Source organism: Mobula hypostoma, chromosome 3 (assembly GCF_963921235.1).
Source record: "Mobula hypostoma chromosome 3, sMobHyp1.1, whole genome shotgun sequence".
Taxonomy (NCBI): Eukaryota; Metazoa; Chordata; class Chondrichthyes; order Myliobatiformes; family Myliobatidae; genus Mobula; species Mobula hypostoma.
The window spans coordinates 142,728,059-142,753,395 of record NC_086099.1 but is presented as its reverse complement, the minus strand read 5'-3'; the positions used below and the strand labels follow the sequence as shown (position 1 = coordinate 142,753,395).

At 41.2% G+C, this 25,337-nt stretch overlaps 1 long non-coding RNA gene across 2 annotated transcripts; it reads left to right on the top strand.

Moving 5' to 3' along the window:
- Positions 1 to 1,378: 1,378 nt before the first annotated feature.
- Positions 1,379 to 24,661, top strand: LOC134343567 (uncharacterized). 2 transcript variants are annotated; one of them, XR_010017269.1, is made up of 5 exons: positions 1,379 to 1,476; positions 1,623 to 1,751; positions 1,851 to 1,932; positions 3,210 to 3,318; positions 24,134 to 24,661. It is a non-coding gene; the product is annotated as an uncharacterized LOC134343567 (long non-coding RNA). The 2 variants fall into 2 exon arrangements; XR_010017268.1 differs by lacking the exon at positions 24,134 to 24,661 and having other exon boundaries at positions 3,210 to 3,510.
- The last annotated feature ends 676 nt before the right edge of the window (positions 24,662 to 25,337 follow it).

Sequence of the window (25,337 nt, the reverse complement as noted above, 5' to 3'; positions counted from 1 at the left end):
AGGAAGGCAGAAGAGAAAAGATAAAAGATCATTGAACAGGTGTTTTCCCTTCTGCATAGACACTGACTGGACTGCTGAGGGTTTCCAGCATATTTGTTCTAATTTAAAATTCCAATCTGCATATTTGTCAAATTTGAACATTATTTACTTTGATAACATGGCAGTTCAGTTGCTTTAAAAAAATCAGACATGATTAGCCAGAATTTACAATGAGAGGAAAATGAATGTTTCTCTTCCCACAGACTTACTGCACTTTGAACTTTTAAGTTGCTCTATGTCAGAGACTGATATTGTATAGTCACGTCTATACAGTAGCTGTGACCAAATCTGAGCAAGTAAATACTCACCTTCTTAGTCATCAATGTTTATGTGGAGCGTAGAGTCTGGCCTGGAATGTAAGTTGGAGTAACTAATTTAATGTTAAAAACTACAGGAAGCACTGGACTGGTTTTTAAAATTACCCATTTGGTTACAAGCTGAGGGCATGAAATATCAGAATTATAAAAATTAATGCAAAAGAAGAAGGGTCTCGGACCAAACCTTTACTGTTTACTCTTTTCCATAGATGCTGGCTGACCTGCTGATTTCCTCCAGCATTTTGTGTGTGTTGCTTTGGATTTCCAGCATCTGCGGACTTTCCCTTGTTTGTAAAAATTAATGGTTAGTCCAAGAGCATGATAGTGTTTACTCTGTCTTATCATTCCTATTAAGTAGGGTATCTCAACTGAAACAGAAGTCATTTTCATAATACAAAAGCAAAATACTGTGGTTACTGGAGATATTTCTGTGAAGGAATGGTTCAGCAGGGCAGGCGATAGTGGTGGAAATAGAAATGGTATTTCAGGTTGATGATCATTCAGAAATCACCTGAAATCCTAACCCTTTCTCCAAAGATTGATATTGCCTGACTTCTTGAGTATTCCTAACGTTTTGTTTTACATCTTTCATTATAAGAATACTTTAAAAAAAAACTATTCCACTTTGCCCTGCAACCTCACATTAAATTTTGCTAGATGCTTTTTTTATGAAACTGTTGGCTAAGCAATTCAGCAGGGGCAACAACTTCTAATGCTTTGTTTGCAACCTTGCTTCTAGCTTTAGCTGAATCTATAGAGCAATTTGCACACAAACAAGAGATGCGGCTGACTTTTTAAAAATCTATCTTAATATTTTACTACAGCAGTGTGGGATTTGAAGAAGTAGTTTCCTCTTACATTTGACTTCTGTTGATCCAAAGGAAATCTGCACTAATGAAGTGAACAGCAGTCTAAAAATATACTCTCTATTTTTACTCGCGTAATGTGAGCTCTGTTTCAGATGCATTTGCCTGTATTCAAAATTTTCTATTAATACTCTGTCTATAGATTCTGGATCTTAAATTAAGGTTAGCTCATCAGTATGGGGCCTGTGTCAAATCCCAACTGTCCATTGCCTGTGATTCTGAACATACTGGCTTTGGTATTCTGCGCAATGTCTGTACGTACTGAGAGAAACCGTACTGAAACTCCAATCATTTGGCATACTCATGATTTTGATGTTGGAGCTGCAGATTTTCTGAACAATTGATGTGAATTCTATTCATACTCCTCCAAACCTCTGACTGCTTTCTGCTTTTATTTTAGAAGATATGCGATATTTAGGAAACCAGTTAAGTTGGAAGGAAGCATGGGAGCCAGGTCCTGGTGTGTGGAACTGTAACATGGAAACCAGAGGCCCAGTGAATGGGAAGGGAGTGCAGCAAACATCACATGGTGAGTCAGACTTTGAATCACAGAGGATGCTAAATCATTATATAGTAGATTATTGAAGTTTTATTATTTTAGCTTCTTAGCATGTTAATTCCTTCATAGCTCAGAGCTGAGGGATTCTTGGGTGGGAAGATCGTGTCCTAACTCACACCTCCACGAGTGTTGTCGAGTCATGCGTGATCATGTGAGTATTTACAAACTAAAGATGAGTGACTTTGTCTGGCCATTTTTCAAGCCCAGCGCTGGGCTTTTGTTTGAATTAGGTTAGAAATTTCAGAGAAAAGCTGAAAGTACCATTTACAGTACTTTTCAGTTTCAGCTTTGCTCCATTGTTTAAGTTCTTTGATGAAATATATACAGCTTGAAACTCCAGTCTTGCATTCAGTGGTTTGATGACTTCTGTGGTTTGGCATGTTTTAAATTGTAATGCAGGTCTATTCTTTCTAACTAATTCTAACTAAGATATAAAACTAAGTGTGTACTAATTGCCTTAGCCAATATAATAATAATAATAAGTATTTTATTAACCCCAGTGGGAAATCATTTCACTATAGCAGCAACATTTAAAAACACACTTAACAATAATAATAATATAATAATAGTAATAAAGTACAGAACAATAATATACACAATAATTTACCAATGTGCAATAATAATGCACGGAATAATAAAACAGAGACTATTGTACTATGATGTGTGTTCTCCTGTCGCATAGAGATGAACTGTTGTATATGCTTATTGCATTTGGTAGGAAACATTTTCTGTAACACTCCTTGTGACAGTGGAGCTGAATGGATCTGTTCAAAAGGGTGCACCGCTGCTTATTCAGTAGGGTGTGGAAAGGAAGTGCCTGACTGTCCATAATGGATAACAATTTGCTTAGTGACCTCCTCACTAACTTAAAAGAGTCTGGGCTGTAGCCAAGGGCGGACCCAGCCTTTTTGATTAGATTATTTAGTCTTTTTGCGTCATTAGCACCAATGCTACTCCCCCAAAATCAAGTCACAAAGAAGACTACACTCGCTACAACAGACTAGTAAAATATCTCCAACATCCTGCTGCACATATTGAAGGATCTCAGCTTCCTTAGAAAATAGAGTCTGCTCATCCCCTTCTTGTAATCAACCTTGGTACAAATACCCAAGTATTTGTACTTCTCTATCACCGCAACTTCTTCTCCCAGAATGTACTTAGGACTTGTCGCAGTCCTCTTCCTCCTAAGATCAATCACCGTCCCCCTGGTTTTGGCCACATTCAGGAGCAGGTGATTCCTCCCGCACCACTCCACAAACCTCTTCACCAGTCCTCTGTACTCTGACTCCTGCCCATCTCTGATACATCCAACCACTTCAGAGTCATCGGGGAACTTCTGCAAGTGTCAAGACTCAGATTTGTACTGAAAGTCTGAGATGTACAGTGTGAACATCAGTCTTTCTAACTCACAGAAATTTTGGGTTTCAGATGGTTCTCAAAAACTTTACATGTCTATACTTGAAAAGAACAGTTCTCCTGCTCAAAGTAAGATGATCGGGGCATCTTCTGTGGTTCTGCACTAGAAAAGTCCTGAAAGGTACAAGACCAATAAGTTTTAATGTGTACAATCAAATTTGTTCACTTTCTACATCCAAAATGAAAGCAATAAATGCCTGTGTACACTAATTTTGCATGAGGTTTGAGATGTTTTCATTGTCACTTCATAAAATATTTTCATGTATTTTATTATGTAATTAAAAATAATTGTATCAAAAGAAGTTAAGCATACTCAAAGACAACTTAGAGATTAAAAGACAATTAATCACCTGTCCATGTTTCAAAAAACTGAATGCCTTATATTCTTTCAAGACTGAGTAAAAGCATTGATCACATCATAAAAAAAATTGTTTAGGGATCGGTAGGTACCCGGATACACAAATGGTTAATGGGGCATATCTTCAAAAACAATGGAAGGCCTGACTGAGGTCAAGTATGGGGATTCTTGCAAAGTGCTGCATCTTGATTGGAACTTGAAAATCAGCGCTTTGAGTGTGATTGATGGGTAGACAAATTGGTGTGATGGTTGGAATCAGTAGTTGGAGTTAGGATTAGGAGTTGAGTAGATTGATGGTGCTATTGTTGGTCAGGAATTCAGTGGCATATAAATAAAGGTTGGTGGTAGGTGGTGAAGGTTTGTGCTTGGCATTCAGAGATAAGTTTAGTGGCCCAATGGGAAGGAAGATACAGTTAAAGGACGGATCTCCCGAGTTAGGGTGTAATTCTATAGTTCCATTGATAATGCTTTTTGGGTTGGCTTGACAAATTTATGGCTGGCAGAGGTGACTGAGTGAAAATCATCTATTTTTTGGCTGTTAGTTCCTCCAGGCGTGTGGCAGTGGGGATTGGGGGCATACAACAGAACATGGGTAAATACCTACCTTCAATGAGTAAACTGGCACCATTAATTGACAGCTCTTTGTGTGCAGATCCAATGGGAATCATCAGATATTCCCACTTAGGACTACTACCGCAGAAATCCACAGTCACAGGCATTGGTACTTCAGTGAGCAGCATTGTTTTAAGACAATTAAAAAATCTATCAGATTTCTGAACAGACAATAAGCTCATGAACACTACTTTATTATGTATTGCAATGTACTGCTGCCACAACACAAAAAAATTCATGTTATATGCCAATGATATTTAATATGACTTTGATTCTGAGGACCTATGTAAGTTGAGCTCCAGGGCTGATTTGGAAACATTTCGGGTCCCTGTGAGTTCCCCTGAGTCTCACTGATGCAGCTTTTGTGGGAGCTGTGGAAGCTGCCTTCAGTATGATTAGTTTATGGATTGTGCAGCCATGTAGGAATGGACGTAAATGGCATCTAGTTTTGTAGAATGCCTTTACATGCATCCAGGGTCCACTATGCAGTCATACATCAAATAAAACAAGAACTACAGACTGCAACTCAATAAAGTCTCGATTTTCAATCGTGTTTGATTTTTTCATTCAACCTGGATTTGTACTGCACATCAAAATGCAATCCAGCCTCTAGACAGTTTTATAAGAAGAATTGTGCCTTTTCTTTTAAAACTCAGCTGTTTTATTCCTCTGGAATTCGGCTCTAGATCTACTTTAGCAATAGGTTGTGTCTTGGATTAATTACCCTGATCTAATTCAGTTAGGATCGGACAGCTGTGGTACGTGGGTTGCTCACTGATGTATTGTGTTAAAGACTGCCATCTGTCATCATAGCATATCAGCATGGATTCGGTGTCAACCACTTCATTGACTCTGCAGAGATGTGAAGTGCTGGTACAATGTTTACTACCATCGCTAATTTAATATCTACACATCTAATAACCTGATTGCTGTCAGTCCCTGAACAATGATACATGATACATAATACAAAGCAAGATAGAGGACATTAACTGGATGAGAGTTCAGACCACTTTGTAATAGCTAATTAGAAATCTGTTCCGCAAACACCTGATCTCAGGCTAGCCATGGTTATTCTATTCTTTATTTTAAAGCTGTTGTCATTTTATTACCTCTTCTGTCTTCCCACTTTTTTCTGGGATTATCTAGGTCAAGGTTTCACTCACAATTGCCTTCATGAAGACAGTATCAGTTAGTAAATGGTATGACTGTGTGGTGCAATAAGACTTTTTATCAATGAGTTCTTCTCCCATATCAATAACACATCATGGATGACACTGAGCAAGGTCTTTATGTACCAAAAATAAAAATACACGGATCCTATGACTTCTGAAGTGTGATGAAGTGTACTGTATCCAGTACTTCTCCAATCTAAAAACATCCAAGGTTACTTTGTCCATCAATCAACTTTTTTTGAACTATAATATTTTCTCATATTCCATCTGCTTGCATTTTCCCAGCAATAGCATTTCTATTTAACAATAGCAATCTTATCAATTGACCTGAATACTCTACAGATGAACAGGCATTTGGCAGTGTAGTGACTTCTGGGCATTAAATTGCCTAACTGATTCTAAAAATGCATGGACAAATTTTATGTGTCTATTTTGGGAAAGGCACCAGGATGTTTGATAATTTTACACACACCAGAAGCATGCAGAGTACACTGTAATGTCACTCTGTGTCCAATACTGAATTGATGTTACTGTTGACACATTAGTCATCATGAACAATAAATGTCAAGATGAGTGAATCCAGTGCTCACACAGGATCACATAGGAGCATTAGAGAAAGTGTAGGCCACAGGGTCATCAACTCTTTTAATAATTTGACAACATCTAGAAGTTTGCACCGATTCGACATGTATCTAACTTATTTAGATACACATTGGAGAGTATCTTGAATGGTTGTATCACAGCCTGGTATGGAAACACATGCTCTGGAATGGAAAAACATACAAAAAATGATGGATACTGCCCAGTCAATCAAAGCTAAAGCCTGCCCCACCATTGAGCACATCTACAAGGAGTGCTGAGTCTAGAAAGCACTATCTATCATTCAGGAACTCTACCATCCTGACCATTCTCTCCTCTCACTGCTGCTACCATTGAGAAGAAGGTACAGGAACCTTAGGTCACACACCAGAGTTCAGGAACAGTTATTTCCTGTTTACTCTTAGTGTCCTGAACCTGTGTGGATAACTTCACTTACCTCAACATTGAACTGATTGTACAAACTATGGACTCGCTTTCAAGGACTCTACAAGTAATGTTCTCAATATTATTTGTTTACCTTTTTTTGTATTTTAAGTTTGTCTTTTCTTGACATTGGTTGTATGCCAAATTTTCATTGATTCTATTGTACTTCTTTGTTCTACTGTGAATGCCTAAAAGAAATTTAATTTCAGGATATTAAATGGTTACATATACTTCGCTAATAAATCTACTTTGTACATTGACCTATGACCAATCTTCACATACCTGACTCTTATAAATATATACTAATACTTTTGATTATCAAGAGCCATTTAATCTCTGAGATGCAACTAAAAATTCACTCAGAGTCAATTGCTACTAGTCGAACAAGAAAATACATTTTTTCCTTTAGCTGTAGAAGTATTTCCTAACTTCATCTTTCAGGTAAGATGCTAACTTAACACTCCTAGATGTAGCAAATGATTTCCCAAAACTACACTGAAGAAGACAAGAATTTTTTGAGTATTCTGTTTGATATTTGTTCCTCAATCAGCACCATTAAAACCAAGTTCTCTGGTCATAATCCTTCTCTTGTTGTAGAAACTTGGTATTTTGTACTCCTGTGGTTGTGCTTGGTTTGTTAGTTGGTTCATAGCTGGTATTTCCAATAAAGAAATGCAGACGTCTTGCAGCTGCTTTTGAAACAAAAGATGAGAGGGTGTAGATATGAGAGATACTAGCATGGGAAGAGCATTTGCTGATTGGCAGGAGGCAGAGAATGGGAATAAAGGGAGCCATTTCTGGTTGGCTGCTAGTGAGTCAGTAACATGAACAGCAGTGGGCTGAGCATACAGCCCTGGGACCAGCAGTGTTCAGCATGTTGGAGCTTGAGATGTTACAGCCAACTCATACTGACTGAGGTCTTTCCATCAAGAAGTCCAAGATCCAGTTACAGAGAGGGGTATTGTGACGCACTAGCCTCTGAGAGATGATCATGTTAACTGCTGAGCTAAAGTCGATGAACAACATCCTGGCGTATGAGTCATCATGTACTAAGTGGGACAGGATGGAGTGCCGGTCCAAGGCTATGGCATCACCAGTGGACTGTTTTGACTGGTAGACAAACTGGAAAAGGGTCCATTGTAGCTGGAAGGTAGGATTTTACATGATCTGTTACTAGCCACTCAAAGCACTTCATGATTGTTAAGGTCAGAGTCATAGGGAATTAATCATTTAAGCTAGTTACCTTTGCTGTCTTGGGCACTGGAGTGTTGGTGGTCATCTTGAAGCCTGAAGGGACAGTGGACTATTACAAAGGGATGTCAAAAAAACAACGTCTGTTCTCCGGGCTGTGCTCCCAATGGATTTTTTCTTTTTTTTTGTTAGTAGAGGGTTTTTTTTTTGTTTTAGTTAGTAGGGGTTCTTTTTCCCTTCCTTTTTTTTCCCAAAAAAAAGTTTTAACGTTCTATTTTTTCTTCTTATTATTGATATATTGTTTAGCTTTGTTAATCAGTTATTTGATAATATAATTCTTATTGTACATATTGACATGTTGACTTGATTACTTTAATGTATTTTTTTGTTGACTTCCAAAAACAATTAATAAAAAAAGATCTAAAAATGAAAATGTCTGTTAGGACCTTTGGTAGCTGGGTCACACAATCCTACACCACTTACAAGGTACATATGTCGCTCTGCCCCTCAGCTTTTCCTGTGTTTACCCTGGCTAGGATTCTGCTCACCTCATCTATGGCCAGGCAGGGTACCTGTTCCTCAGAGGAAGAGGGAGTTTCCCTTGATCATTTAATGCATTATGTTGTGCATAGAAGATATTCAGCCTATCAGGAAGGGAGGCATTACTGTCATATCTACAAAGAAAACAGACAAACAACACATTTCCAGTTCAAATTCATTGTCATTAAATCGTACATGTGTATACAGCTAAACGAAACAACATTCCTCAGTTAACAATGTGCAAAATGTGGTACATATATATCAAACAGCACATAAAATAATATTAACACAATAATATTAACAGATTACAAATGTATTCTGTAGATGTACAAGTAGACAAATTGTATATACTACATGTAATGAAATATAGAACTTAATATTGCTAATGGCACTGTCATAAATAATGTGTATTGGGTCGTACAGGGTGTTCAGAAGTCTCACAGCCTGGGAGAAGAATCTCTTACCCAGCCTAACAGCCCTTGTTTTAATACAGCGGTACTTTCTTCCTGATGCAGGAGGTGGAAGAGATTCTGGGACAGATGGGCGGGGGGGGGGGGGTGCTTGACAATGCCGAGAGCTCTGTGAACGCAATGATTCCTTCAGCAGTCCTCACAACCCTATACGGGGTCTCAGGATCGGATGCCTTGCAATTCCCATAGCAGACGGTGATACAGCTGGTCTGAACACTTTCAATGGTGCTCCAGTTTAATATGGTTGGAATGGGGGTGGGAAGCCTTGCTCACCCCAAACTCCTCAGGAAGTGGAGGTGCTGCTGTGCTTTTCTAACTAAAGAAGCGGTCTTTAGAGAACAGATGGGATCATCCATGATGTCAGAAACAGAATCAGATTTATTATCACCGGCATGTGACGTGAAATTTGTTAACTTAGCCGCAGCAGTTCAATGCAATACATGATCTAGCAGAGGAAAAATAATAATAATAAATAAAATAATAAATAAACAAGTAAATCAATTATGTATATTGAATAGATTTTTAAAAACGTGCAAAAACAGCAATACTGTATATTAAAAAAAATATACAGTACTCCAAGAAACTAAATGCTCCTGACTCTCTCTACGAGGAGCCACAAGAAGGAATCCACGTCAGATACAGGACTGACGGCAGGTTGTTCAACCTTAGGCACCTGCAGGAAGTTACAAAGGTGCGAGAGACTGTCATCAGAGACTTGTTGTTTGCTGATGACTGCGCACTCAACGCCAGCACAGAGTGGGAGATGCAGCGTGAAATGGACTGCTTCTCACAAGCCTGTGACAACTTCGGTCTCACTATCAGCACCAAAAAGACCGAAGTTATGTACCAACCTACCCCAGGAAAGCCATACCAGGAGCCGCGCATCACGGTGAAGGGCCAGAACCTCCAGGCAGCCGACAGCTTCACCTACCTGGGCAGCATACTCTCTCACGCAGTGAACATAGACGCTGAGGTCAACAACAGGATTGCCAAAGCCAGCGCTGCCTTTGGGAGACTCCATGAGAACGTCTGGGAGCAGAGAGGACTCAGCCTTACCACCAAGCTGAAGGTCTACTGTGCAGTGGTCCTGACCACCCTCCTTTACGCCAGTGAGACCTGGACTGTCTACAGCAGACACGCCAAACAGCTCAACCACTTTCACCTGAGCTGTCTCCACAGACTCCTCCACTTCAGGTGGCAGGACAAAGTCCCCGACACAGAAATCCTGGAATGAGCTGGGCTCTGCAGCGTCTACACCCTCCTGCTGAAAGCCTAAACCAGGTGGGCTGGACATGTGGTCAGAATGCCAGACAGCTGATTGCCAAAGCAGCTGCTGTACGGAGAACTGTGTCAGGGCAAGCGCTCAGTCGGCGGGGGCAGATGAAACGTTACAAAGACTGCCTGAAAGCATCCCTCAAAGGCCTGGGTGTCGACATCAACACGTGGGAGACGCTTGCCCTCGACTGTCCAGCTTGGCGCAGCAAGATCTCCACAGGAGCCCGCGCAGCTGAAGTCAGGCGCATCATCGAGGCGCAACGAAAGCGTGCTGTGCGCAAGGCCCGAGCAGCATCCATTGCCACGACAGCACCCACCCACTTGTGTCCCACATGTGGGCGAGCCTTCAGGGCCCGAATTGGCCTCATCAGTCACCTCCGGACCCACAGCCACCAATCTCCCATTTGACTTTGAAGCCATAGTCATCTTCGACTACGAAGGACGAACAACAACAGTAGAGAGTGGTCATCCTGAAGTCCATAATCATCTCTTTAGTCTTGTCTATGTTGGGACTTAGGTTGTTGTGTTTGCACCAGTCCACAAGTCACTCTACCCTCTCTCTATATGCGGATGCTTCTGACAATCAAATTTTTACTATAATGAATGGAGAGGAGAATGAGCGTATATAATCAGAATAAAGGGAAAGGGAAGTTAAAGAGCCTAATATGGAAATAAGTGGAGTTAATGACTCAGAGTTGAGATGCAAGTAATGTGATGAATTGTTAGCTGGGGTGATCTTTACATCTGACAGATTGAAAAACGTGAGGAACAAGTATGTGGAGAGAAGCAGCTGGGCAGGCAGCATCTCTGGAGGGAGAAATATCTTTGACCTGAAACACTAACTCTCTGTTTCACAAGCTATCCTGCCCAGCTTGCGCAGCCTCCGCAGAACTTCTTGGTTTTATAATGCCCAAGGGAATGTCTATTTGATGAAATCAAGTATAATCAGTGAATTTTTATCACCAGACACCAGATTCACCCTGTTGGTTTTGTGGAATCCTGATGTGTGCAAAATGAGTTTCATAAATGCCTACTTGACAATCCTGTATGTGAATTGCTTTGAGACATACCTGGGAGAAAAAAATATATATATTATTCATCATTTCATCTGTTGTCTTACAAGGGTCATTAATGTAAAATTGTCACCAAAAGATTAAAGAGAAAGGGGAGGAGAACTTATTTACATATATCTTGTTACAACATGGAATGCTCTGCCATTTGAAGCAGAACACATTTACAGCCACAGAGGTATTAAAGTTTAAGGCAGCAGAAGAGAAAGGAAAGCTGGGGTGCTGGGAATTGTTTTTCACTACAATGGCAAAGAGCTGGCACAGATATAATCAGCCAAGTGGTGTCCCTTTATTCTTTATTCTTTAAATATCCACAGCTCTCTGATTTTTCTCAACTCTCACTCTCTAGGATAGGTTTGCTTTGGCTGACTGAATTCACATAGCGCAGTTTTCCATTTTATCTATTTGTTCACGATTTTGTCATATTACAAACAAATTATTTTATGCATAATATGTATCATACAAAATTGTTACAGTTAACGATTATATGCTTTATTTGGGTTGTAAATTCAGTGTGACTTGCATGAAAGTAATTTCACTGGCATCTTTATGTAGGATATTTGGCAGAGATAAACAGTGTGCTCCTGCTGTTTGACGCATGGGTCCAAAGCACTTCCCATGACTGGGCCTCTTGCTCCATTCATATCAAGCAAGTGATCTGCTGTTGGATGTCCTCTGGTACCTGCCAAAGAGCTCTCCATTCATAGCAGTAGCTTTATTGTTGGAAGAAAGGAAAGTGTGATCAGATGGACGGGAACTGGCAAAGGCAGATGTGTGATTGGGTGGGAGTGGTGCTTCAGAAAAGTGATGTGATCATTTAGAGTGATATCCACAGGACAAGCAGAACTGAGACCAGGAGGTAGGCAAATGGTTTTGGAGATTATTTTGACTGGGAAAATGGGAAGGGGAAGATGTCTATGGAGTGATAACCAGGAAAACCAACATCATATTTATAAATAACACACTCAAAATGCTGGTGGAACTCAGCAGGCCAGGCAGCATCTATAGGATGAAGTACAGTCGACGTTTCAGGCCGAGACCCTTCGTCAGGACTAACTGAAAGAAGAGCTAGTAAGAGATTTGAAAGTGGGAGGGGGAGGGGGAGATCTGAAATGATAGAAGAAGACAGGAAGGGGAGTGATGGAGCTAAGAGCTGGAAAGTTGATTGGCGAAAGGGATACAAGGCTGGAGAAGGGAGAGGATCATGGGATGGGAGGCTGAGGGAGAAACAAAGGGGGAGGGGAGCACCGGAGGAAGATGGAGAGCAGGCAAGGAGTTATTGTGAGACGGACAGAGAAAAAAAAGGGGGGGGAGAGAGGGGAAATAAATAAATAAGGGATGGGGTAAGGAGGGGCATTAACGGAAGTTAGAGAAATCGATGTTCATGCCATCAGGTTGGAGGCTTCCCAGACGGAATATAAGGCGTAGTTCCTCCAATCTCAATGTGACATCATCTTGACAGTAGAGGAGGCTGTGGATAGACATATCAGAATGGGAATGGGACATGGAATTAAAATATGTGGCCACTGAGAGATCCTGATTTCTCTGGCAACAGAGCGTAGGTGTTCAGCGAAACGATCTCCCAGTCTGCGTCGGGTCTCACCAATATATAGAAGGCAGCACCGGATGCGGTATATCACACCAGGCGACTCACAGGTGAAGTGTCGCCTCACCTGGAAGGACTGTCTGGGGCCCTGAATGGTGATGAAGGATAAATGTTGGGAGGGAGATCGAACGGAAGGGATGGTGGGGGACAAATGGACAAAGGAGTCGCGTAGGGAGCGATCCCAGCAGAAAGCAGAAAGGGGGGAAGGGAAAGATGTGCTTGGTGGTGGGACCCATTGGAAGTGGCGGAAGTTACAGAGAATTGTATGTTGGACCTGGAGGCTGGTGGGGTGGTAGGTGAGGACAAGGGGAACCCTATCGCTAATGGGATGGTGGGAGGATGGGGTAAAAGCAGATGTGCATGAAATGGGAGAGATACATTTGAGAGCAGAGTTGATAGTAGAGGAAGGGAAGCCCCTTTCTTTAAAAAAGGAAGCCATCTCCTTTGTCCTGGAATTAAAAGCCTCATCCTGAAAGCAGATGCAGCAGAGACGAAGGAATTGCGAGAAGGAGATGGCATTTTTGCAAGAGACAGGGTGGGAAGAGGAATAGTCTAGGTAGCTGTGAGAGTCTGTAGGCTTATAGTAGACATCAGTAGATAAGCTGTCTCCAGAGACAGAGACAGAAAGATCAAGAAAGGGGAGGGAGGTTTCCGAAATGGACTAGGTAAATTTGAGGGCAGGGTGAAAGTTGGAGGCAAAGTTAGTTAAGTCAACGATCTCAGCATGTGTGCAGGAAGCAACACCAATGCAGTCATTGATGTAGCGAAGGAAAAGTGGGGATGGATACCAGTATCGGCTTGGAGCATGGACTGTTCCACAAAGCCAACAAAAAGGCGGGCATAGCTGGGACCCATACGGGTGCCCATGGCTACACCTTTAGTTTAGAGGAAGTGGGAGGAGCCAAAGGAGAACTTGTTAAGAGTAAGGACTAATTCCGCTAGACAGAGACGGAGGAGAGTGGTGGTAGAGGGGAACTGGTTAGGTCTGGAATCCAAAAAGAAGCGGAGAGCTTTGAGACCTTCCTGATGGGGGATGGAGGTATATAGGGACTGGACATCCATGGTGAAAATAAGGCAGTGAGTGCCAGGGAACTTAAAATCATTGAAAAAATTCAGAGCGTAAGAGGTGTCATGAACATAGGTAGAAAGGGATTGAATAAGTGGGGATAAAACAGTGTCGAGGAATGCAGAAATGATTTCAGTGAGGCAAGAGCAAGCTGAGACAATGGGTCTGCCTGGACAGGCAGGTTTGTGGATCTTGGGTAGGAGGTAGAAACAGGAAGTGCGGGGTGTGGGAACTATGAGGTTGGTGGCAGTGGATGGGAGACTCTAGAGTTGATAAGGTTGGTGATGGTGTGGGAGACAATGGCCTGGTGCTCCTTAGTGGGGTCATGATAGAGGGGTAAATAAGACGAGGTATCCGCGAGTTGTCGCTGTGCCTCGGCAAGGTAGAGGTCAGTCCGCCAGACTACAACAGCACCCCCCCCCCTATCGGCGGGTTTAATAGTAAGGTTAAAATTGGTGCAGAGGGAGTGGAGAGCAGAGCGTTTGGAAGGAGTAAGGTTGGAATGGGAACAAGGTGTGGTGAAGTCAAGACGGTTGATGTCCCGTCGGCAGTTAGCAATAAAGAGATCCAGAGCAGGCAGAAGACCAGAGCAGGGTGTCCATGAAGAGGAGGAGGGTTGAAGACGGGAGGAAGGGTGGGGGGTGGGAGAGTCCTTGCCGAAGAAGTAGGCTCGAAGGCAGAGCTTGCGGAAGAAGAGTTCAGCGTCATGGTGCACACAGAACTCGCTGAGGTGTGGGCGAAGGAGGACAAAGGTGAGGCCCTTACTGAGGACAGAGTGATGAGCTCAAATATAACTATCTGAATGTGTGCTTCATTTTAATACTGTTTCAGTTTTCGTGCCTGAAGTACTTTCCATTTGAGAGTGTGAATCCATACAGTCTCCTGAAATCTAGCACCATCTCACTTCCAAATTTTATTTCAACAGTGTGAGAAGAACACCTGTATGCAATTTGACATTCAGAGAACAGGATGAAATTAAGGTGTATGGCATTTCCATTGTGTTCACAGGTAGTATTCGAAGTACATACACTCTTGAGCAGGAAGAACATCAAATTCTGACTTAGTAAAGGGATTCCTGGGTATCTAAAAAATGAAAGAAAACAATTACAAGGTTTGGGCTGCTATAGAATGAGAGGGAAGAATTAAATAGATTAAGCATGCACTTCTTGTAATTTCTAAATCAGAAGAGATTGTGGACTTGTAAGAAAAAGGATTGGGTGAGCAGATAAACAAATGTCCTCACCACTCTATGACAAACAATAGGCGCAATGCTGCATTAACTTGTGCAGTTAAGCCCCAAAGCCCTGAGAGACTTCTAACAAAGTGCATCACTTCCTGCAGACACAATGTAACTCCCCTTGAAAAAGTGCAAGTTGGCCTTGCATACTTACTGCTCTTATTTTGATGATAAATGTTAAAATCTATAAGAATAGCATAAAAAGCTACTTTTTCTAAAATTGTAAGTATACACTGTTACTATTGCATCAGGGTTAGTAAATTCCTACTGAAGTGAATTTTGTGAATTGTTTTGTTTGTTTATAATTTATTGATTTTAAAAAGTCAGTGTTAATGTAAGATTAGTGAATTGGATCAATAGTAAATGGTTCAAAACGTAAACAGTGATCAGACTCAATTAAGAATCTTACTCAGATAACCAAAGAGCACCATGCATGAGCAAATGCACAATAAACAATAAATTAATCTCCAGTATGCCGTAAATTGTTGCGGATTGGCTTTTACTTTTCTTGATTTCTAACCAGTAAATGGTAGAGCAGAAGCAAAAAAACCCTGGAGGTAGTAATTGTTTTTTTAAACAAATCCCATAGAAATCCACAATTCCCATTTTCATTTTTCCTTTCCTTGAATTTTCTTCTTACAGCAAAACCTGCCTTATCCACTGCTCATCACTGCCACTCTCATATCTTCCTTGCTGTTGTACCAGTTTTCCATCTGCTTGGCACCGCAGTGAACTTGGTTCACTGTATAATCTGCTTGGTTTTTCTCTTGCTGAAGAGCTGGCCTGAGATTTGGTAATTGTTCTCTGAAGATGAAAAGATTGGGGTTTCACAGTTGTCTATTTGACTTCAATGACCAAAGTAAAGCCATCAAACTAATGTTATCTAAAACAAAGAAAGAGAAAATGCTATTCTGCATGCCAAGCATCAGGTTCAACACTTAAGTTGTGAATACATCAATTACACGGAAGCACCAATATTTAGAACGAATCATAGTGAAAGACTTGGAAAGAAATAACATGACATAGTCTGGACTGTAAGAACAGTGTTAGATCATCAGTTATGGAAGTCACTAGGCTGGAGCTGAGAAAGAATTAGCTAACTAAGACTTGGCTAGGCTGGGAGTGAGCACCTGCCTGCAGAGAGCTGCTGTACTTTTACGGGCCATTTGTTAGACTTCTCATTGGCTGACTTAAGTGGCAGAGTATATTCAGTGTAAGCTCGGTTGATTTCAAAGTTTCAAAGTACACTTATTATCAAATGTATAAATTATACAACTGTGAGATTTGTTTGCTTACAGGAAGAAAACAGAAAGAACCCAATTAAAAATAAGTCCAGCACCTGATGCGCAGAGAAAGAGAAACAATTACACAAATATTGCAAACAATAGAAGGGAGCAAGGAAATTCTGAACCAAAATGGGTCCTTGGATCTGAGCTCAGAAACCCGGGGCCTATAACAAACTTCCTCAACTATCTGAGGTGAAAGCAGCGCTGTTGTGTCCACATCCAACATGTGGAGGGTGTTTAAAGACAAATTACACAGAGTACAGGACAGGTATGCTCTGGTCAGAAGGATGGCAAGGTGAGAGAACCTTGGATGTCCAGAGGAGTGACAAATTTAGTCAAGAAGGAGAAGTATGTAAAGCTTAGGAAGCTAGAATCAAACAGAACCCTTGAGGATTATAACGAAGCCAGAAAAAAGCTCAGCAAGGGAATTAGGAAAACCAGGAGGGGTGCTGAAATAATCTTGAGAAGTAGGATTAAAGAGAATCCCAAGGCATTCTATTCTTACATCAAGAGGATAACTTGCGAAAGGGTGGGACCACTCAAGGATGAAAGGGGGGGGGACATTTTCTGGGATGTGGAGAATGTAGGTGAGATCCTTAATAAGCAGCTCACATCAATATCTTTTCATCAAGGACGACATGGAGGATAAGGAGTGCAGTGTTAAATTCATTGATCTGATAGGACACTTTGAGGTAAAGGAGGAGGTATTGTTGGGTTTCTTAAAGAGTATTAAGGTGGATATTCCCTCAGGGCGTAATGGAATATAGCCCAGGTGATTATGAGAAGCAAGAGGAGAGATTGCTGGGGCCTTAACCAATATCTTTGTGTCCTCTCTAGCCACAGGCAAGGTTCCAGATGATAGACGAGTAACTAATGTTGTTCCATCATTTAAGAAAGGAATCGGGGATAATCCTGGAAACTGTGGACCGGCAAGTCATTGGTAGGAAAGTTACTGGAGGGAATCCTTTGGGATAGAAAACCATGGCCTAATCTGGAAGAGCCAGCATAGCTTTGTTTTTGGCAAGCTATGACTTGCTAATTTGATTGAGATTTTAGATGAGGTGATGAAGGTAGAGGAGTGGATGTTGTCTATATGGATTTTAGTAGAGCATTTAACAAGGTTCTTCATGGGAGACTCATCCAGTTGACTATGATGCATGGGATCCACGGTGAATTGGCCATTTTGATTCAGAACTGTTTTCCCATAGACAATAGAGTGTAATAGTCAAAGGACCTTATTTTAGTTGGAGGTCTGTGATTAGTGGCATTCCATAGGGGTCTGTGCTGCGACCTCTGCTGTTTATGATATATGTAAATGACCTTGATGAAAATGTAGATAGTGGTTTAGTAAGTTTGCAGATGAAATAAAGACTGACAAAGAACATTATAGGATATTGATCAGTTGTAGAAATGGCAGATGGAGCTTAACCTGGCCAAATGTGAAGGGTTGCTTCGTGGTAGGTCAAATACAAAGAGACAGTATATTGTTAAGGGCAGGATCCTAAACAATGTTGATGAGCAGAGGAATTTTGGGGTCAAGTTCATAGCTCCCTTAAAATGCCTACACAGGTTAATAGGCTGGTTAAGAAGGTAGATGGCATGCCTGCCTTCATTAATTAAAGAATTGAGTTCAAAAGTCAGCAAGTTATGTTGCAGCTTTATAAAGTTAGGCAACATATGGAGTATTGCATACAGTTCTGGTTGCCCTATTATAGATAGGATGTCAAGGCTTTGGAGAGGATGCAGAAGAGGTTTACCAGAATGCTGCCCCAATTAGAGGGCATGTGCTATAACCCGAGGTTGGACAAATTTGGGTGGTTTTCTCTGGAATGTCGGATGCTGAGGGGAGATCTGATGAATGCTTATAAGGTTATGAGAGGCATTGATAGAGGAGCAGATAATATCTTTTTCCCGGGATGAGAGGGAGTAATTCCAAAGGAGATATAGGAGGCAATTTCTTTACACAGAGATTGATGGGTGCCTGGAATGCACTGCCTGGGGTGGTGGTAGAGGCAGATACACTGGGGACTTTTAAGCGACATTTAGATAGGCACATGAAAGTGAGAAAATTGGAAGAATATGGTTATTATGTAAGCAAAAAAAGATTAGTTTAGTTGGCCGTTTGATTACTAATTTAATTGCAAACAAAAACATTTGTAGGTGCTGGAAATCCGAGCAACACACACAAAATGCTGGAGGAGCTCAGCAGACCGGGCAGCGTCTAGGAAAAGAGCAGTTGATGTTTTGGGCTGAAACCTTTCACTTCTGAAACAACGTTCAGTCCTGTCTAAGGGTTTCGGCCCGAAACGTCGACTGTATTCTTTTTCCTAGATACTACCTGGCCTGCCGAGTTCCTCCGGCATTTTGTATGTGTTTAATTGGTTTGGCACAACATTGTGGGCTGAAGGTCCTGCTCCTGTTCTATGCTAACATGTTGGTTCTGAGACCCTTCATCTGAAATGATGTCCTGCATTAGAAAGCAAATTAATTATCAAAAAAAACAATTTTAACCTTAAAATAAATGGAGTTGTTACTTGTGCATTCGCAGGTAAGTTCTATCTCATGACTCTCTCCCACAAGCACTCTCCCTACCATCCCTGTAAAAATGACATCAAGCAGGACGTGGATCTCGATAGGGCAGCCAGAGTGCACTCTCTAACCTGGCTTCTGATAAATGTACAAATCACTCTCATTGCCTTCTCCCACCACCTTCATAGATTCACAAATCTGATTTTCTGATCTATCTATAGCTTTCTAAACTTGATAGCACCATGTGTGGAAATAGTTAAAACAGAGCTACAAGGGAAAAAAGGGCCATTTGATTTGTATTCAGGAAACCACATCATCATTCATTCTGGGCATACGAGGTCTGTCCCTTAAGAGATTTGTTTTTTGTATTGAAGTGTCACCTCTTTTGTCTGATTTTGAAAATTGGATTCTGGCTGCCATATCTACTTCAGATCTTTATCTTTCTGAAACAAGGGGCTGGCTCTCAGAGAGTGAAGTCTTAAGTGTGTGACAATACTTTATGGATCCTCACATAGCAACATATGTGTTAGTGATTATCTTGCAGAGTGAAAATAATTTCAAAATTTAATATTACAACAATTTGAAATAATGTGTGCTAGATTCTGTTCACATGCTTAATCTTTCTAAGCATTTACCATTCAACACTGCTCCCAGTAAATGTTTAGTCTGTTGTCAGTGTATCTCAAAATGCGTAATTGTAGATCGAAGAAAAGCTTTTCTGAAATTGGAGTAACATTTGAATAGTCAGAAAAACTGGTTTAAATCATTTTGAGAAATGGAGTGTGCAGATTTACAGAGGACAAAATGAACTTCAGACTCAGTAAGAGGAAAATTGCTACTGGCGTCGATGGCCAAAGCCATCGCAACAAAGTTAAATTATTTTTTAAAGATTTGCTTTTGTTTAGGCAGTCCATTCGTACTCACAGAAATAAAGGATGGTGCCAATGTTGCACAAGGATGGAGGGGAATGGACAAATACTTGGGAGGAAAATAAGGAAAAGTGAATTAAATAGTTACATGCTCAAAAATTGAAATTTTATTTGTTCTCTGGATGTCAATGTCACTGGCAAGTACAGCATTAATTGACAATCCTGAATCTGTGTATATGAAAGCAGACATAGACAACTGCAGGACTGAAAATGCTGTATCCCTGTTCAAACAAATGAGAAAGAGAAAAACTGTAAGCTAGTCAGCTGAATGCCAGAAAAATACCGATGTAAGTAAAGCATTGTGAGGTCATTATTTGTAGCAAGATGTGTTTTTCATGAAGAAAAGCCTGATTTAATGTATGACAGCATAGACTGGTGAAAAGTAAACATAACTGAGTTTTTTGATGAAGAAGCATAAATATATGAAGTTAATACAGTTGTTGTTGTGCACAGGGACTATCCAAGAGCATAGATTGTCCCAACCATAGTCTTAACATGATTGTAGTCTGTCCATGTCAAATTCAGACTGGCTATTCAAAATTGAAACTTACTAGGAATTGAGCAAAGTTTTGTATCATGTTTTTGAAAGTCAACTCTTTATTCTCAGTCAAATAGGTACATTTTGCAAACTCCTGCAGTGAATTCTTTTAACTCAGCTAAATGACCACTCATGTCTGCCTCCATAATGTGTGATATCAAAGCACTGAGTGCACAGAGCTCTGTGTTTAACAAGCTGGGCCATCTAATGTAATCACCAATCACCTCTCAACTTTGTTCTGCCTAATTATTCATTTATTTAATTTGAACCATTGACTTTACTGCAAGCAGAAGTGCTGCGTAAAATATTTAATCTGTCAAAAGGGGCTTTTGTGTCCAAATCAAGAGAGTAGCTCTTGTGACTGTAAGGATTAATTTTTTGAAACAATTTTGGATCTCAAGTGAGTAAGGTGCCTGCTCATTCAATCGAATCAGTCACACTTCCAAATTCTCTTTTAGAAATTCAGAAATTATTGTCTTCTTTATCGATATGTACTTCACTGCAGAAAAATAAGGAGGAAATAATGTTGAGGTGCAGAACAAATCCGAAAGTGAACATTGTAGGCAACAAAAGGTCATCATTGCACTCATCAATTACCTAAAATGGAGACACTTTTTGCACAAGCATATCTATCAGTGACCTGCTAAAGAAGTACTTGATGGTGCTCCAAATGAGCAAAGAATGAATCACTGATTGCCACTGCACAGCACGAAATGATCTGCAGTTAAGCTTAGTTGAAATCAAGGTGAAAAGTGGCCTGACCTCTTCTGTTCTAGGCAGTCCTCAGGCAGATAACTAAAAATGTTTTCTGTCTGAAAGTAGAACGATTCCCCTTCACTGCCCCTGGATCACTGGGATCTCTTAGGACCGCCGGTACTAGAAGGATGAGTTGCTCTTGAACCAAAAAGGGACCAAGCAAGGAAATATGCTTTTGTGACCAGGGACGGTGTAAGCTATATTAGCAGAGGATGGGAATCAAGAGAGCAAAGTCTGTGAGCAGACAGGGGTACATGCAGCAACCAAAGAGTGTAAGCCTAACAATCAAGATAGCCATGTTTATAGTAAAAAGGCAGATAGGGCTACTACATTAAATTGTATCTATTTCAATGCATCTAGCTTCACAGGTAAAGCTGACGAACTGTGGGCATGGATTGTGTCTATGGACTAGGATATTGTGGCCCTAACAGAAACATGACTGAGAGAAGACCAGGACTTGCAGCTCAGTGTACCAGAAAACCGATGCTTTTGGCATAACAAAGAAATGGGCTTTTTTGCTTTTAGACCAATGAGGACATTTCAACAGTGCTTAGAGAGGGTCATCTAATAAAGCCATTTGAATAAAACTTAGAAATGATAAGGGGATGGTCAGCTTAATAGTCCCCAATAGTCAATAGGACCTTGAGGAGCAGATGCGTCAATAAATTGCATGCAGTCTTGGGAATAGTAAGAAAATGCTAGTGGGAGGTTTCGACTTCCCCAATATTGACTGGGCCACTCACACTGCAAAGAGCTTGGATAGAGTGAAATTTGTGTTGAATGTCCAAGATATTCCTCATACAATATATAGAGGATATTACTCTTGGGGCATAAGGTAGGCAAAGAAATGAAGTGGCAGTTGGAGTGGACTTTGGATACAGTGACCACAATTCCTTTCTTTTCTTTCCTTTTATTTGAGCGACGTAGAATGGAGTAGGCCCTCCCTGATGGCCCATCAAACCATCACACCGCAGCAACATCTGACAAACACAATTAACCCTAGCCTAACTGCAGGACAGTTTACAATGACCAATTAACCTACCTGCAACATTTTTTAACTGTGCGAGGGAAAAAGGAGGACCCGGTGAGAATCCACATATTTCACAGGGAGGACGTACAGAGACTCCTTACAAAACAGCACCAGAATTGAACTCTGAGTGCCAGAACACGCCGTGCTGAAATAGTGTCGTGCTAACTGGTACGCTACTGTGGCGCCTTATTAAGTAGTTATTCTATTGGCTTTAAAATAGTTATGGAAAAAGATAGAATAGGACTATAGTTTAAAGCCCTGAAGTAGAGCAGGGCCAACTTTGAAGGAACTAGGCAGGGTCCAGCAGGGGTTCACTGGATGACTTTTAAAGGCAATGGAGCAATCAGCAAGTGGGGTACTTTTAAAGGGTCATATTAAGAGTCCAGGGCCAGCATGTTCCTGTTAGCATGAAGATTAGACAGCAACTTTGGCTGATGAAAGATATCAAAGCCCCGTTAAAGATAAATGAAACGTACAACACATTTAGGCAGCTGGGTACAAATGAATCTCTCAACCAATATAAGAAGCTTAAAAGCAGACTTAACAGGGAAATCAGGAAGGCACAAATAAGGTTTGAGATTTGATTTGACAGTCAGAATTAGAGATAATCCCAAGAATTTCTTCGCTTATATTAATAGTATGATCCCTCAGGTGATTGGGCAGAGACTAAACTCTGAAAGACTATCAGAGCCACCTATGTGTGGAGCCATAGGAAATGGTTCAGCTTTTTGACGTCTATTTCTGCTTGGTGTTAACTAAGGAGAATAACATGGACATCAAAGAAGTGACAGTAATAAATAGTCAGTTCTTGGTCATATGTATATTTTGAGGAAGGAGAGTTTTGGAGCCTAGAAGTGCACTAAGGTGATCTAATCCCAAGGGCCTGACCAAGTGTATGTCCAGACCTAATGGGAGGTCAGGGAAGAAATCACAAAGGCTATTGTAGAGATATTTTCTTTGCTGTTAGCCACTGATAAAATTCCAGAAGACTAGAGGATGGATAATGTCATTCAAGAAGGGTAGAAAAGAGAGTCCGGGGAACTACAGGCCAATGAACCTGTAACTGCAAGGTACTGGAGGGATTTCTGATGAATCAGATCTGCTCTCACTTGGATTGTCAAGGCCTGATTAAGAATAGTCAGCATCGTTTAGTGCTTGGGAGATCATGCCTGTTTAGAGTTTCTTGAAGAGCTAACTGAAGGGATACATGAAAGTAGGGCAGTTGATGTTATCTAGATACAGCACCGCTGAAAGTGTCCTGTCTGGCTGCATCATTGTGTGGTATGAAAGCTGAAAGGCATCAGGAAGCAAGACTCTATGGAGGATAGTAAAAACAGCTGACAAGATCACCGGAGTCTCCCTCCTCTCCTTTTGATATTTACAGGGGGTGTTGTATACAAAGGGCCCAAAGCATTGCGGAGGATCCCCACCACCCATCCCATCAATCTCTTTGACTTACCGCCATCAGGAAGGACGTACAGGAGCATCAAAACTAGGACAATCAGACTGGGCAACAGCTTCTTACCCCAGGGTGAGACTAATGAATACACTGCCACCACCAAGGCCTCATCACTAGGGTAGTGAGTTGCTTACTGCACTGTTTATTGTTTACCTGTACTGCACATTTCACATGCACTTTGAATTCCATTTTGTTAACACATTTGTGGTAATATTTTGTTTTATGTGTTGTGTGTGATATATGTACTATGGGTGCTCTGCGGTCCGGAGCTACGGAGTTTCATTTGGTGGTATGTTTGTACAGTCAGATGACAATAAACTTGAACTTGAGCTAGAACTTTTGTAAAGCCTTTGGCAAGGTCTGTGTGGCAGCTGGTGTGGAAGGCTGGGTCACATGGGATACAGTGGAAGTTAGTGAGGTGGATTCAGAATTGTTTAATGATAGGAAGCAGAGGATGATGGTTGAAGGGTGTTTCTTTGACTGGATGCCTGTGGGTAGTGGGATGCCCCAGTGGTCAGAGTTGGGATCTCTGTTGTTCATTATTTACATAAATGATTTGGATATGAATATACACGTCACGATTAGCAAGTTTTCAGATGATACTAAATTAGGGAGGCATGTTGGCAGTGAAGCAGGTTACACTGAATTGCAAGGAGATCTTGATCAGTTAGGGGGATGAATGAGGGCGGAGCTTAGGAGGACAATGGCACCTAACGGTGACTCCTTTGTTTGCATCTTTGGGAAACATCTCTATTTCTTTCTTTAATATCTCTTTTTTTACCTTTTCAGGGTTCTTTTGAAGACCTGACCTGGAGTTACACTCTGACTTTGGTTCTGAAATGGGACCCAATTTAGAGGTCTCACGACCAGCCGCTTTTCGGTATGTCAGGGATGAAGCCTGGAAGACTAGCATGCCTTCAGGGTGCTGGATTTTCGTGGCTCTGGAGGCGGGCGGACTCGAGGTCGGTGTCACCACCTGGTGCGTCATGGGAGACGGAAGATCAAAAGCAGAAAATTGGTTGTGTTCCCAGAGATCCGAGTTCATTGGGCACGGAGCTCGGAAAGAAAGATGCAACAGACTTTTAACACCATAAATCGGCGAGTTGTTTTGTTATGTCTCCCCATCGCTGTGAAATGGGGACACCTCTTTTCCCTTAGTAGGGAGAGAGTGAGCCTGTGGTATGTCGAATTATAGGGTGAACGAGTAGTCTTTGGAGTACTGCAGGTCTATCTCGTTATTGATGCTTTGCTGCACGTCTGAGTGCTCGGGGGGGAGGTACCAATGCTATTTGCTGTTGGTTGGGGGTCATGGCTTTGCTGCTGCTTGTGCGTGGGAGGGGGAGTTGGGGGGTGGCTTTGGGGTTCTAACGTTTAACTGTCATTCATTCTTTGGGGCACTCCTCTGTTTTCGTGGATGTTTGCAAATTAAAAGAATTTCAGGATGTATATTGTATACATTTCTCTGATATTAAATATACCTATTGAAATGGAATTCAGCTTTCATAAGTGTAAGGAGATACAGCAGGGAAGGAATTGTGCAGTGAATGGGAAGCCACTGATGAGTGTTGTGGAACAGAGTGACCTGGGAGTAGAAGTACACATTTCACTGAAAGTGGTCAAAAAAGTAGACAGGAGGGGTTTAGAACACATTTGGCAGCTGACCTTTTTTCCAGTGGAGTTATCGAGTTTAGAAGTAGGGACATTATGTTACGGTTATACAAGTTGTAGGTGAGGCTACACTATGAGTATTTTATATCTTGTTATAGGAATGGCATTGTCAGTTGAAGAAGGTGCATGAGAGATTTATGAGGATGCTGCTTGGACTAGAGAGCCGGAATTATAGGGAGAAGCTGCCCATACTGGGTTTTCATTCCCTGGAGCACAGGAGAATGTGGAGTGACCTCATAGAAGTTTATAAATCATGAAGTGTATGGATAAGGTAGATAGTCACAGTCTTTTCCCCAGAGTTGGAAAGTTCAAACTAGAGAGCACA